At 38.5% G+C, this 14791-nt stretch overlaps 1 long non-coding RNA gene across 1 annotated transcript in view; it reads right to left on the reverse strand.

The window, feature by feature from the left end:
- The window catches only part of LOC131509979 (uncharacterized), a 224790-nt gene that overhangs the window by 20632 nt on the left and 189367 nt on the right, over positions 1 to 14791 (reverse strand). The window contains exon 8 of the long non-coding RNA XR_009260840.1: positions 5259 to 5392. This is a non-coding gene — a long non-coding RNA (uncharacterized LOC131509979). The remainder of the gene's footprint in view (positions 1 to 5258; positions 5393 to 14791) is intronic.

Genomic DNA, 14791 nt, shown 5'->3' on the forward strand with positions numbered 1-14791 from the left:
ACTTCACTGTTGTACATGCATTTAAGTTTCCTGCTGACTTTAGAACCTGATCTCCCCATATAATCTTATTCAACCCTCCAACCAATAACAATAAACAAAACTATTAATACGTATTCAAGGCATAAAGGCTTAATGTTTAAACATAATGAAATAAACTATACAGTGAGGCAGAATATATTCTGCTTTAGAATTCTCCATGTATCTACATTTACTGTCTGAAGTTTGCAAACTATCTTAAGGACCTAGAAATCTCTATGTAGAATCTTACTTTATTCCTTGCTTAATATACTTTAGTGGTTCCCAAAGTTTAGTGTGCAAAATCACTTTTTAGGATTTTATACATAAGCCATGCATCTAATACCTATGGGAAATATAATCAATTTTCAAAGATAATTTTGACATCTCCTATCCTATTTGAAGGGTAGGTTTCCTAGAAGCAGACCCTGACATGAAGATTTATGTGAAATGATTTAATAGAAAGTATTCCCTGGAAAAACTGGAGGGTCAATGGGGGAGTGGGATTGTGAAGAAAAGGAGGAGGTCAACCAAAGGTCAGGTATCAAGGAAACTCCCACGGAAAGTGGCCTAACCATGCAGAGATGTCTAGAGATAGTAGAGATTGCTCCTCAGAGTTATTCTTAGAGTACTGCATTCCTGCACAACTCAGCCATCAGTGAGGGGATATAAATTCCCAAATACATTCGCTCTTGGAACATTCTAGAAAAATAGGCAGTGGCCTGTAGGAAGGTCCTCCAAAGAGAGATCCCGGTGCTGGATATTCGAAGTGAAAGCACAGGGGGAACCAGAGTGCATGAATATGGCAAGGAGATGGGAAGTGATGTAGTAAATAAATTGAAGGCATATGGGTGGAGCACTGATGTTGCCTGCTGCACTTGCTGACTACCTATTTGTCTCTCTGGGTACAGTTCCAGAAGAAAAAAAAGGTGAGGGGGATGGTATGCTTATAGTAAAACTAGTCATCATTAAACTTGGAATACATTTTTCAGTTTTTCGTTTTCATTTGTTATCCATGAGTATTTATATTTATGTGCAATGGAATTTCCTTAAATCTCCTGGTATACTGATCCAAACATTGTGCTTGAGGTCACATCTCATTGTCTTTTCATGGAGGACTGTGTTACAAAACTGTGGAGCCACACTAATCTGGTGTGCCTCCTCTCCTCCACTCAGTTGCTGATATTAAACATAACATCCTGATATCATTGATCTCAGCCAATTACTTTGGACTATGAAAACTTCTGAACAACTGCTCGACTCTGAACCATATGGCAGGGTCAAACATGTTAGCCAGGTTAGGTCAAATGTTGGTGCCACTCTCTACACTTGAAATTCTGTTCACAGTAGCTTCGTTATAGGAGATGGAAGAATAAAGCCATACTGAATATTGTAGAACATGAAACAAACAATGCCACTTGAGGCTAAAGAATAGCATTCAGTAAGTGACCTCAAAAAACATGATAATTTCTGAAAGCTTTATTATTATTATTATTATTATTATTATTGCTATTATTATTCTAACTGAGCTAACTAGATTCTTTCAAACTTCCTTTCTGCAATAGAAGTCCACTATTCAACAATTCTGTGGGACATGCTCCAAGTCACTGCTCTATAATTCTATAGGAGATTCCTCTATAATGGCCTCTGTATGGGGGAGTTCCTGTGGTCTTCTCAAGGCCTGTGACAATTTTGCCACTGTCTAAACTAACATCACAAAAAGATGAAAATTGCCAGTTGTTTGGTGCCAGGTACCAGGCTAAGTACACAGATTAGTTCATGTAATCTCCATAATGATATTGTAAGTTGGTATTACTATATGCTTTTTATAGATAATGAACTTGAGGTTCAGAGAGATAAAATAAATTATATAGTCACATAGCTAGTAAATATAAAGTCAGAATTCAAACCAAAAAAAACTTGATTCTTTCCACTTTGCTTATAAAATGGAAACAATTTCCAGAATAGGAGTTATTCCCAGGAAGCAACACTAAACCTCAATCAAGGAATATTTCTTATCTTAGTTATCTCAGGCTGCTATAACAACATATCATAGACTGAGTGGCACATAAACATAAATTTATTTCTCATAGTTCTGGAGGTTAGAAGTCTGAGATCAGGGTGCCAGCATTGTAGAGTGGGAGCTCTCTCCCTGGTAGCAGACCTCTTGCTGTGTCTTCACATGGCAGAATGGATGAGAGAGCTGTCTAAGGTGTCTTTTATAAAGGAACTAATCCCATTCCTGAGGGTTCCACTCTCATGACCTAATTATCTCCCAAAGGCCTCACCTCCCAATACCATCCCATTGGGGGTTAGCATTTTAACATACGAATTTTGAAGGACAAAAACATTCATTCCATAACATTTCCTGTCCCAGGAAAAAGAACTGATGACATGTACCTGGCTGGTTTTCTCCGCACAACTGATTGCTATATGTTCTCCAAAGCCCCCCTCCTTGGGGGATGGAAGTGTTTATACTCCGGTTATACTGTGCCTTTCTCACCATTGCATATTGTGTAGGGGAGGGAATAAATAGTTTTTTTCTGTAGTTCACAAGTCTTCATATCAATAATAATTTGTACTCAAGAAACTATACTCAATGATTCACACACAAGGAGACTCAAAACCCAAATCTGATTCCAGTGAAGCAATCCTTGACACCCAATATTGCAATATGATATAATTTGGCTGGACATTTTGGGAAAGAGTGAGTGTATTTTGCATGTGGGAGGATTGTAAATAATTCATGTCCAGAGAATGAAATGTGATAGATTAAAGATTGCCACAAATTTTTTGAGTAGCAATCCTCTTCCCTTAGAATCTCAGCTGGCTTTAGTGGCTTGCTCAAATAATTAAATGCAACATAAGGGACATTCTGAGTCTTCCAAGATTAGGTCATAAGAAGGCTTGCAGCTTGTACCTCTTAGAATGTTTACTCTGAGTGAAGTCAGCCATCAAATAAGAAATCTGACTATTCTGAGACTGCCTTGCTCTTCAAGCTTGACATATGGAAAAGCCTTGAAAAGAGAGAGGGAGATAGGGAGAGGGAGAGAGAGAGAGAGAGAGAGAGAGAGAGAGAGAGAGAGAGAGATGGCTGACCAAATACCAAATATGGGACTGAAGGAGCTCTCTTGAACATTCCAACTCCACCAGACACAACATGTGGAAAAGGCAAGGAACTCAGCCTATAGCTAGAACCCTGGGCATATAACTCCAGTGGGGCTGTCTCAACCATCTCTTGCCTTTTGAGTAGCCCAGCTGAGACTCCAGTCATCAGGATGCAGATAAGCAACCCTCACTATGCCTATCCCAAGTTTATAATCCACAAAACTGTGAGCATAACAAAATGATGGTTGTTTTCTATCACTAAGGGTTCTTTTTGGAGGGGTTGGAGTTGTTAGACAGCAATGGGTAACTGGAACGTACTGTTCTAAGGACTCCCTAAGGGAAGTGACTGAGTTGCTCAATCACTAGTTGTTTGCAATGGTCATTTTATTAAAATCAGCAGTATGTTCAATATCATTCATTATTAATCTTATCATTAGAGTAATGCAAGTTTATTGGAAAATGTCCATTAACTGATGAATGTATAAAGAAGATGTAATACACACACACACACACACACACACACACACACACACACACACGGAACACTACTTGGCCATGAAAAGAATGAACTCTTGCCATTTGTAACAACAAGTATGGAACTAGAGGGTATTATGCTAAGCTAAATAAGTCAGAGAAAGACAAATATATGATTTCACTCATATGTGGAATTTGAGAAACAACAGATAACATAGGGGAAGGGAAGGAAGAGAAGATAAAAACAGAGGTGGGGCAAACCATAAGAGACTCTTAAATACAGAGAAAAAACTGAGGGTTGCTGGAGGGGAGGTAGCTGGGGAGATGTAAATGGTGATTAAGGAGGGCACTTTTTGGAATGAGCACTGGGTGTCATATGTAAGAGATGAATCACTGGGTTCTACTCCTAAAGCCAAGACTACACTGTATTTTAACTAACTTGAATTTAAATTTAAAAAAATAAGAGAGGAGCCAAGATGGCAGAACAGCATGGAAGTTTTTCTTATGTTTTGCATCCATTAAATACAGCCAGATCAACACTAAACCATCCTTCACACCTAGAAAATTGATTTGAGGATTAACACAACAATCTGTAAAACCTGAACCACAGAACTCAACAGGTATGTGGCACGGAGAGGTGAAATGGGGGAGAGAGAAGCCGCAGAGGACAGGGAGCTGTTTTTGCTTGCAGAGAGAGGACAGAGACAGGTGGAGAGTGTGGGAAAAGCACCCCCCCAAAAGCAGTATGAGATAAAGTGGAAAAGTGGAAACATCTGCAAGGACTGAACGAAAAAGGGAGAAAGGTGAAAGAATAGAGTTTAAATTCCATTAAGACTTTATAAACAGGGGGAGCACAGAGTCTGAAACTCTGCAGCTCAATAACTTGTGGTGTTCTGGTGAGAAGGGTGAATCCCCAGGAGCAGAGTGAACTCCAGGGGTCCTTGGGCCACACGAGGAGAGGCGGCTCCCCTGCTGGGAGGACATTTGGTAGAGGCTGTGCAGCAGCCCCACAGGCAAAGGCCCCAGTGGACCCTCGGGAACAACTACATTCACTGGTGCTAGAACAAGGCCATTAAGGGTGAAGCCTGGTGCCAGATGTGTGTTGTGATTTTGCATAATCCTTAAAACACTGCTGCTATAGGATCGTGCAAACTTTTTCTGGGGCGTACTGGCACCCAGCCACAGTCTCTGGGCATCAGCAACAGCATGGTCCTGCGAATGTTCTTGGGTGCAGCCGGCACTGGCCATTGCTCAGTGAGACCCTCCTTCAGAGGGGCAGAACAGGTCAAAGCCATGGTCCCTCAGAAGTAAGGGGTTGGGAAAAACAGCCACATCTGAGATAAAACTCAGTCAGGAAGGTGCTGCCTGACAACCTGATGGCTTGGTCATGGAGAGTGTAAAAGCAGGGAGTGGATGGAAGCCAGAGACTAAGGATGGGTGCATGATTGCTGCTCGGGGAGAACAGAGTTCCGATGCTATAGACTGGGTAGCTGGGTGATGCCATTTTCACCCCTCCCGCATATATGCAAACAAACTTACAAGCACCACAACAATCCACCCCAGTAAGCTAAGCAGCACCATCTAGTGGGGAATGAAGCCATTACACTAAGACCCGCCCACTGGACCGACCTCGCTCTTGAGGAACACCACAAGTCTCTCACCTGCTTAGTTTATGTACTATAAAGTGCTTCATACTTTGACTTCTAGGAGAAAAAGATGTAATTTCAATCGTGTTTCAGTCTCTTCGCTGGTCCATCTATTCAATTTTTTTTTCTTTTACGTTTCTTTTCTTTTTCTTGAATACAAAAAGAAAAAATTTATTTTTATTTTCAATTTTTGTTAAAAATATTTTTCTTTAATTGTTCTACTACATTTTTTACTTTTCTGTAAATTTTTTAAACTCTATTTTACTTCCATTGTTTCATTTTAGTCTATCTCATTGTATTCATTTTTCAAATTTTCAAGCATTTTCTTTTTTTTTCTTTTTCCTTTTATTTCTCTAATCTATAAGCCCCTTTCAACACCCAGACCAAAACATGCCTAGGATCTAGCATCATTATTTGATTTGTGTGTGTGTGTGTGTGTTGTTTTTAATTTTTAATTTTAATTTTTTTATTTTAATTTTTTTACCTCATTAATTCCTTTTCTTCCTTCAAAATGATGAAACAAAGGAATTCACCCCAAAACAAAGAGCAGGAAGAAACGACAGCCAAGGACTTAACCAGCATAGATACAAGAAAGATGTATGAACCAGAATTTAGAATTGGGATAATAAGAATACTAGCTGGGGTCGAAAATAGATTAGAATCCCTTTCTGCGGAGATAAAAGAAGTAAAAGCTAGTTGGGATGAAATAAAAAATGCTATAACAGAGCTGCAATCTCAAATGGTGCCACCAGAACAACGATGGATGAGGCAGAGCAGTGAATCAGTGATAGGGGAGGAAAAACTATGGAGAATAAGGAAGCAGGAAAAAAGGAAACTAAAGCAAAAGAGCACAATTTGAGAATTAGAGAAATCAGTAACTCATTAAAAAGGAACAACATCAAAATCATAGAAGTCCCAGAAGATGAAGAGAGAGAAAAAGCGGTAGAAGGGTTATGTGAGCAAATCAGAGTAGAAAACTTTCCTAACCTGGGGAAAGACACAGACATCACACTCCAGGAAGCACAGAGGACTCCCATTAGATTCAACAAAAACCAAACATCACCAAGGCACACCATAGTCAAATTCACAAAATACTCAGGCAAGGAAAGAACCATGAAAGCAGTAAGGGGGGAAAAAAAGTCCTAAACCTACAAGGGAAGACAGATCAGGTTTGCAGCAGACCTATCCACAGAAACTTGGCAGGCCAGAAAAGAGTGGCAGGATATATTCAATGTGCTGAATCAGAAAAATATGCAGCCAAGGACTCTTTATCCAGCAGGCTGTCATTCAAAATAGAAGGAGAGATAAAAAGTTTCCCAGATAAAAAAACTAAAGGAGTTTGTGACCATTAAACAAGCCCTGCAAGAAATTATAAGGGGGACTCTCTAAGTGGAGAAAAGATGAAAAAAAAAAAAAGACCAAAAGCAACAAAGACTAGAAAGGACCAAAGAACACCACCAGACACTCCAACTCCATAAGAAACATAATGGCAATAAATTAATATCTTTCAGTACTTACTCTAAACGTCAATGGACTAAATGCTCCAATCAAAAGACATAGGATAACAGAATGGATAAGAAAAAAAGATCCATCTATATGCTCTTTACAAGAGACCCATTTTAGTCTTAAACACACCTTCAGATTGAAAGTAAGGGGATGGAGAACCATCTATCATGCTAATGGTCGACAAAAGAAAGCCAGAGTAGCCACACTTATATCAGACAATCTATACTTTAAAATAAAGACTGCAACAAGAGATGAATAAGGGCATTTTATCATAATTAAAGGGTCTGCCCACCAAGAAGACCTAACAATTATAAACATTTATGCTCCAAATGTGAAAGCACCCAAATATACATATCAATTAATCACAAACATAAAGAAACCAGTTGATCGCTTCTCGGCCTTTTGGCTAAGATCAAGTGAAGAAACCAGTTGATAATAATACCATAATAGTAGGGGACTTCAACACCCCACTTACAACAATAGACAGATCTTCTAATCAGAAAATAAACAAGGAAACAATGGTTTTGCATGACACACTGGACCAGATGGACTTAACAGATATATTCAGAACCTTTCATCCTAAAGCAGCAGAATATACATTCTTCTCCAGTGCACATGGAGCATTCTCCAGAATTGATCGCATACTGGGACACAAATCAGTCTTCAACAAGTACAAAAAGATTGAGATCATACTTGCATATTTTCAGACCACAATGCTATGAAACTTGAAATCAACCACAAGAAAAAATTTGGAAAGGTAACAAATACTTGAAGACTAAAGAACATCCTATTAAAGAATGAATGGACTAACCAAGAAGTTAGAGGAAATTAAAAAGTACACGGAAGCCAATGAAAATAATGACACCACAACCCCAAACCTCTGGGATGCAGCAAAGGTGTCATAAGAGGAAAGTATATAGCAATCCATGCCTTCCTAAAGAAGGAGGAAAGATCTCAGATACACAACGTAAACTTACGCCTTAAAGAGCTGGGAAAAGAACAGAAAATAAAACCCAAAACCAGCAGAAGACAGGAAATAATAAAGAATAGAGCAGAAATCAATGCTATTGAAACCAAAAAAAAACCACAGTAGACCAGATCAATGAAACCAGAAGCTGGTTCTTCGAAAGAATTAACAAAATTGGCAAACCACTAGCCAGTTTGATCAAAAAGAAAAAGGAAAGGACCTAAATAAAAAAAATCAAGAATGGAACAGGAGAGATCACCACCAACACAGCAGAAATAAAAAAAAATAGTAAGAGAATATTATGAGCAATTATACACCAATAAATGGGCAATCTGGAAGAAATGGAAAATTCCTAGAAACATATATATTACTAAAACTGAAACAGGAAGAAATAGAAAATTTGATCAGACCCATAATCAGTAAAGAAATAAAATTAGTAATCAAAAATATCCCCAAAAAACAAGAGTCCGGGGCTAGATGGCTTTCCAGCGGAATTCTAACAAACATTTATGGAAGAGTTAACACCTATTCTCTTGAAGCTGTTCCAAAAAATAGAAATGGAAGGAAAACTTCCAAATCGTTTCTATGAACCCAGCATTACCTTGATTCCAAAACCAAAGACCCCACTAAAAAGGAGAACTATAGACCAATTTCCCTGATGCAAGACATGGATGCAAAAATCCTCGACAAGATATTAGCCAACCAGATCCAACAATACATTAAAAAAATTATTCACTACAACCAAGTGGGATTTATACCTGGGATGCAGGGCTAGTTCAATATCCACAAAACAATCAATGTGATTCATCACAAACAATAAAAGAAAGGACAAGAACCACATGATCCTCTCAATAGATGCAGAGAAAACATTTGACAAAATACAACATCCTTTCTTGATAAAAAAAAAAAAACTCAAGAAAGTAGGGATAGAAGGATCATACCTCGAGATCATAAAAGCCATATATGAAAGACTCAACACTAATATCATCCTCAATGGGGAAACTGAGAGCTTTCCCCCTAAGGTCAGGAACAAGACAGGGATGTCCACTCTCACCATTATTATCCAACATAGTATTGGAAGTTTTAGCTTCAGCAATCAGACAACACAAAGAAACAAAAGGCATGCAAATCACATAGGAGGAGGTCAAACTTTCATTCTTCTCAGATGACATGATACTCTATATGGAAAACCCAAAAGATTCCACCAAAAAAAAACTGCTAGAACTGATCCATGAATTCGGCAAAGTCTCAGGATATAAAATCAATGCAAAGAAATCTGCTGCATTCCTATACACCAACAATGAAGAAACAGAAAGGGAAATCAAAGACTCAATCCCACTTACAATTGTACCAAAAACCATAAAATACCTAGGAATAAATCTAACCAAAGAGGTGAAAAAAATCTATACACTGAAAACTACAGAAAGCTTATGAAAGAAATTGAAGAAGACACACAAAAAAATGGAAAAATATTCCATGCTCCTGAATAGGAAGAACAAATATTTTTAAAATGTCAATACTACCTAAAGCAATCTACATATTCAATGCAATACCTATCAAAATAGCACCGCATTCTTCACAAAGTTAGAACAAACTATCTTAAAATTTGTATGAAACCAGAAAAGACCCCGAATAGCCAAAGCAATCTTGAAAAAGAAAACCAAAGCAGGAGGCATTACAATCCTGGACTTCAAGCTGTATTAAAAAGCTGTAATTATCAAGACAGTATGGTACTGGCACAAAAAGAAATACTCATCAATGGAACATAAAAAAGAACCCAGAAATGGACCCACAAACGTATGGCCAACTAATCTTTGACAAAGCAGGAAAGAATATACAATGGATTAAAGACAGTCTCTTCAGCAACTGGTGCTGGGAAAACTGGACAGCAACATTCAGGAAAATGAACCTGGACTACTTTCTTACACCATACACAAAAATAAACTCAAAATGGATGAAAGACCTCAATGTAAGACAGGAAAGCCATCAAAATCCTTGAGGAGAAAGCAGGCAAAAACCTCTTTGACCTTGGCTGCAGCAATTTCTTACTAAACACGTCTCCAGAGGCAAGGGAAAGAAAAGCAAAAATGAACTACTGGGACCTCATCAAAATAAAAAGCTTCTGCACAGCGAAGGAAACAATCAGCAAAACTAAAAAGCAACCGACAGAATGGGAGATGTTTGCAAACGACATAACAGATAAAGGGTTAATATCCAAAATCTGTTAAGAACTTAACAAACCCAACACCCAAAAAAACAAATAATCCAGTGAAGAAATGGGCAAAACACATGAATAGACACTTCTCCAAAGAAGACATCCAGATGGCCAACAGGCACATGAAAAAATGTTCAACATCACTCATCATCAGGGAAATACAAATCAAAACCGCAATAAGATACCACCTCACACCTGTCAGAATGGCTAACATTAACAACTCAGGCAACAACAGATGTTGGCGAGGATGCAGAGAAAGAGGATCTCTTTTGCACTGCTGGTGGGAATGCAAACTGGTGCAGCCAATCTGGAAAACAATATGGAGGTTCCTCAAAAAATTAAAAATAGAACTACCCTATGACCCAGCAATTGCACTACTAGGTATTTATCCAAGGGATACAAGTATGCTGTTTCGAAGGGGCATATGCACCCCAATGTTTATAGCAGCACTATCAACAATAGCTAAAATATGGAAAGAGCCCAAATGTCCACTGATGGATGAAAGGATAAAGATGTGACATATATATACAATGGAGTATTACTCGGTAATCAAAAAGAATGAAATCTTGTCATTTGCAACTAGGTAGATGGAACTAGAGGGTATTATGCTAAGTGAAATTAGTCAGTCAGAGAAAGACAAATATCATATGACTTCACTCATTAGAGGACTTTAAAACACAGAACAGATGAACCCAAGGGAAGGGAAGCAAAAATAATATAAAAACAGGGAGGGGACAAACATAAGAGACTCTTAAATATAGAGAACAGAGGGTTACTGAAGGGGTTGTGTGTGTGGGGGATGTGCTAAATGGTAAGGGGCATTAACGAATCTACTCCTGAAATCATTGTTGCACTATATGCTAACTAACTTGGATGTAAATTTAAAAAACTTAAAAATGTTTTAAAAAAAGAACAATAAATAATATAATCCAAGTTGGTAAAACTGTTTGCTATTACAAAAAAAAGCATAATGAGAAAATAAACATGAAATTGTGATAATATTGAGAATAAAGCTATGATAAACAAATAAATTAATACATTTTAAAAATAAAAGTATAAAAAAGATAATTAAAGTCACCTATAATTCTATCATCCAGAGATATATTTACATTTTAAAGTATGTGTGTATTAGAATGACACTCAGTATATGTAACCTACATAAAAGCATTCCCAAATTAAAGGCTTACAATAATTTTATGATTGGTCACAAGTCTGTGGGTCAACTGGGTGATTCTGCAGGCAACTGGTGGGTCAGCTGTGAACAGGTTGGTTGGTTTACGGAGCCAAAGCTGTGATGTCTCTACTCCATGTTGTCTCTCATCCTTGAGGAGGTTAGCCCAAGCTTTCTCACATGGACATCTTAGGACAGCAAAAGCTTGAGAAGATTAACTGCAATATCCCCTGAAGCCCATAATGTCATCACTTCTGCCCCATTCTACTGGTCAAAGAAAGCCGAAGGGTAGAAAAAGTGACTCCAACTCTTGACAGGAACAGCAGCCAATTCACATGGCAAAAATGCATGTATGCAAGGATAAGAGGAATCTGTGGCTATTATTATTATTATCATTATTACTTTATTACTATCTACAACACTATACTTGAAATTTTCTATTCATACTTTTATAAACTGTTATGCTTGGAAAATATAATCAAAACACTCTGGGTAAGTACTCTCTGTCCATAATCCTCTAAGAAAGACTGTTATTATGTCTCAGATAGATGAGTTCTTGTCTCAATATTGGGAATAGAGTTGTTTTTTTCTAAGGAAAAAACTCCTTGCAGCTCTCTAGGCCAATTTTTTTGAATGAACAGGTCAATTAATTCATTTTTCTTTTCTCCTTCCCCAAACTGATGAGTTATTTAACTGTCCTGAGATAATACTAAGAATCTCATAGAGGCACATGGTCACCACCTGCAGGGCTTTCTGATTCTCTGAACTGGATAACTGAATGATGTAACTATAGAGACAGGGTCATTGGACCTCAAGATGACCTTTGTTGCCATATTCTGATTGAGCATTCATCTCAATGGTTTATAAGTACCCTAAACTGTGGTACAAAGGTCACTAAGGCTTATTTCTGAGAGAAATGGTTTATCTCTGTCCTGCTTTGGGCAAAAACATCCCATGAGTTGAGGTTATTCACCCTGAATAAATTAAATCCCAGGGATACATAAAGGTTAAATGAAAAAGTCAGAATAAGGTGATCTAAGTAATTGGATCAGTTTGAGAAACACCTGGGAAGTGAGGGGAGAACTGTATCCCTTTCCTCAGCCATAATGTGGACTTCTATTGTCTGTGGACATAGCTATTAATCAAACAGGTTATTTTTAGAATATCCTAGAAATGAAAGTGCCCTTCTGGGTTGTTATTGTCCTCTCTTAGGTCAATGATACATGACAGACTTATCATGAAGTTTGTTGAGGAAAAAAAAAATCTACCATGTTCTTTTTGTCTTGAAGCACAGAAATTTCAACCAGGGTAACAGCCATACTCCGTCACAACTCCTTCAGCAACCTTCTTGATTGAATGCCTTATTTTGACAGCCTGCATTATGCCCATTTTGATGTGACATGGTCTAGTAGCCTGGTATTAAATGGCAATCGGAGAAAGAGGTGGTGGAGAAAAGTGATTACCAGTCTGCACCCTGGCAGGAACTGATCTGGTTTCAGGTTCCTGCTCAGCCACTTACCACTAGCTGTGTGGGCTTGAGTAAGTGAATTCACCTATTGAGCTTTGGTTTGCCAATTTGTGGCATGGCAATAGGTTGGACAGAGAAGTGAATGGGAGAATGCAAGCAAAGCCTTTGGCACAGTGTCTGGCACATGGCAAGTACTGAATAAATCTGTAAGCCATGGTGGTGTCAAAGAAGTAAGCCCACTTTAGTGCCATGGACTTCGGTCCCAGGGCTGTTAGTAGGACAAAAAACAACAGCAGTGGAGGCTTTTCTTCACCATAATGAGAGGGATGTGCTACACTCATTACAGGGATAGAGGACATGACATGACCCACACTGGAGCTACATGTGCGGAATAGCTAGGTGCACTGTAATGAGTTTAACCAAGTTTGTGGAATGCTAAGCCCCGGTAACTATAGAAATTTATCATTCTCTCTGGATGCATATAATAAAACTTGAAAATAGGGAAATTGAACAAACCCCAATACCACTTATTAAAATTCAGAAAAACAAACCAAATCTAGGTATTAGATCTCTGAGGAATCTAGTTAACATCAGAAGTTCTTTTTTCCTCATTTCTCAAAATATTCGCTTTCCCTCGTAGGCAAAGGAATGCTGTGCTGGCTGCTACTAACCAAACAGAGGTTTCAGGCACTGACTTCAGCAGGCTCCCTCTCCTTCCCCAATCAACCATGAAGAAAAGATAGATTTCACTAATCACAGGGCAATTAATAACTCATATTTACTGAGACTCAAAACAATGTACTGAAAAGTAAACATGTTTTATGTAGTTTTGCAAAGGGCGCTGTTATTTTAGTGAATTCTAACTCATTTTCCCTCAGTTCATTCATCACATCTTATGCATATGTACAGTTCTAATCTGGGAATATATTCAGTCGACTGTAACTATATCTCTCAGGTACTATTCTCCTGTGTTGCTCCTTGACTTTAAAATGATGGTATAGTATCTTCTAGGCCTAGAGTCACCCTGGGGTTCCCAATTTGCATCCTGGTATCACAACAATGACATCTTTGGAGATTTGAACTGGTGTATGATGTTATGGTCCAGCTTGGCTAAATGATATTTTAACAAAATTTTTTAAAGAGAAAAAAGAGATTAAAATCATGAGTATAGTGTAAGGAGATTCCCAGCTTGCATGGAAATCCTACAGGATATGAAATACACAGCAGATGTCCAGTGGTTATGAGGAAGCCTTGGTGCAGGGAAATTTCATAGAAGAAAACTAGGGTACTAATGGTGAACTACTGTCTTCTGCAGGCAGTCATGAATGACAGCATTTGGGGGGCTTCCCCATCAGACTGTAGTAGAGGCCACCTAAGCTGCCTCCTTACCAAACATGTAGTGGATTTCTTTCCATGGTACGTACACATCTCTAGTTTTATAAAGTAAATCAATGGGGAAACGGGATTTACTTTATACAATGTACTTTACTGGTAGCTCCTTGGAACACATCTGTTCCATAAAAGTAAAGGATAGCCGTCCTCTCCAAACTTCAAGAGAGATGTGGGTCAAACTCCGTGAGTTACAATACGGTCAGAAGGTTTAACACTCCTAGAAAACAATCTAGAGCCTTAATGATGACAAATACTCCAGCTCATTTCTCATAAATGCTGAGGCTGGAAATGCTGTCAGCCAGCGTGGCAACCCCTAGATGGGGTACAGAAGTAAGACTCATGGTACATGCTTCCAGCAAACATTTCATCAACGATGTCCAGCCTACTCAGCAAGCCATTTCTTTGCTCACTGATCTGTATCCTATTTGCCATGTAGACCCAGCAAAACAAACATTTTCAGTGACACGATTGCAAATGTTTCTGTCACATAGACCCATGGCAAACAATCTCCAGTTTGGATTTATTCTTGGCAGGCAGGGCTCTGCTCTAGAAGCCTATAAGGATTCCTCTTACTGTTCACATCTCAGAGGGTGTCTGTCCTGGAAAACACATGCGATTTCTACCACAGCAAAAACAGCAGCATGGGATCCTCCTGAGAACCAATGTCTCACCTAAAATATTCATGGTTCATATTCCCAAAGGCTGATAGAGCAGTGCCTCAACTAATGACATTTCCCCTGGTACACAATCAAAAACATGAGGTCCCAGGGATATGGTAAGAATGCCTCACTCTTCTGAATTGTTATTAATCTTCAGTATTTCACTGCTA

Source organism: Neofelis nebulosa, chromosome 4 (assembly GCF_028018385.1).
Source record: "Neofelis nebulosa isolate mNeoNeb1 chromosome 4, mNeoNeb1.pri, whole genome shotgun sequence".
Taxonomy (NCBI): Eukaryota; Metazoa; Chordata; class Mammalia; order Carnivora; family Felidae; genus Neofelis; species Neofelis nebulosa.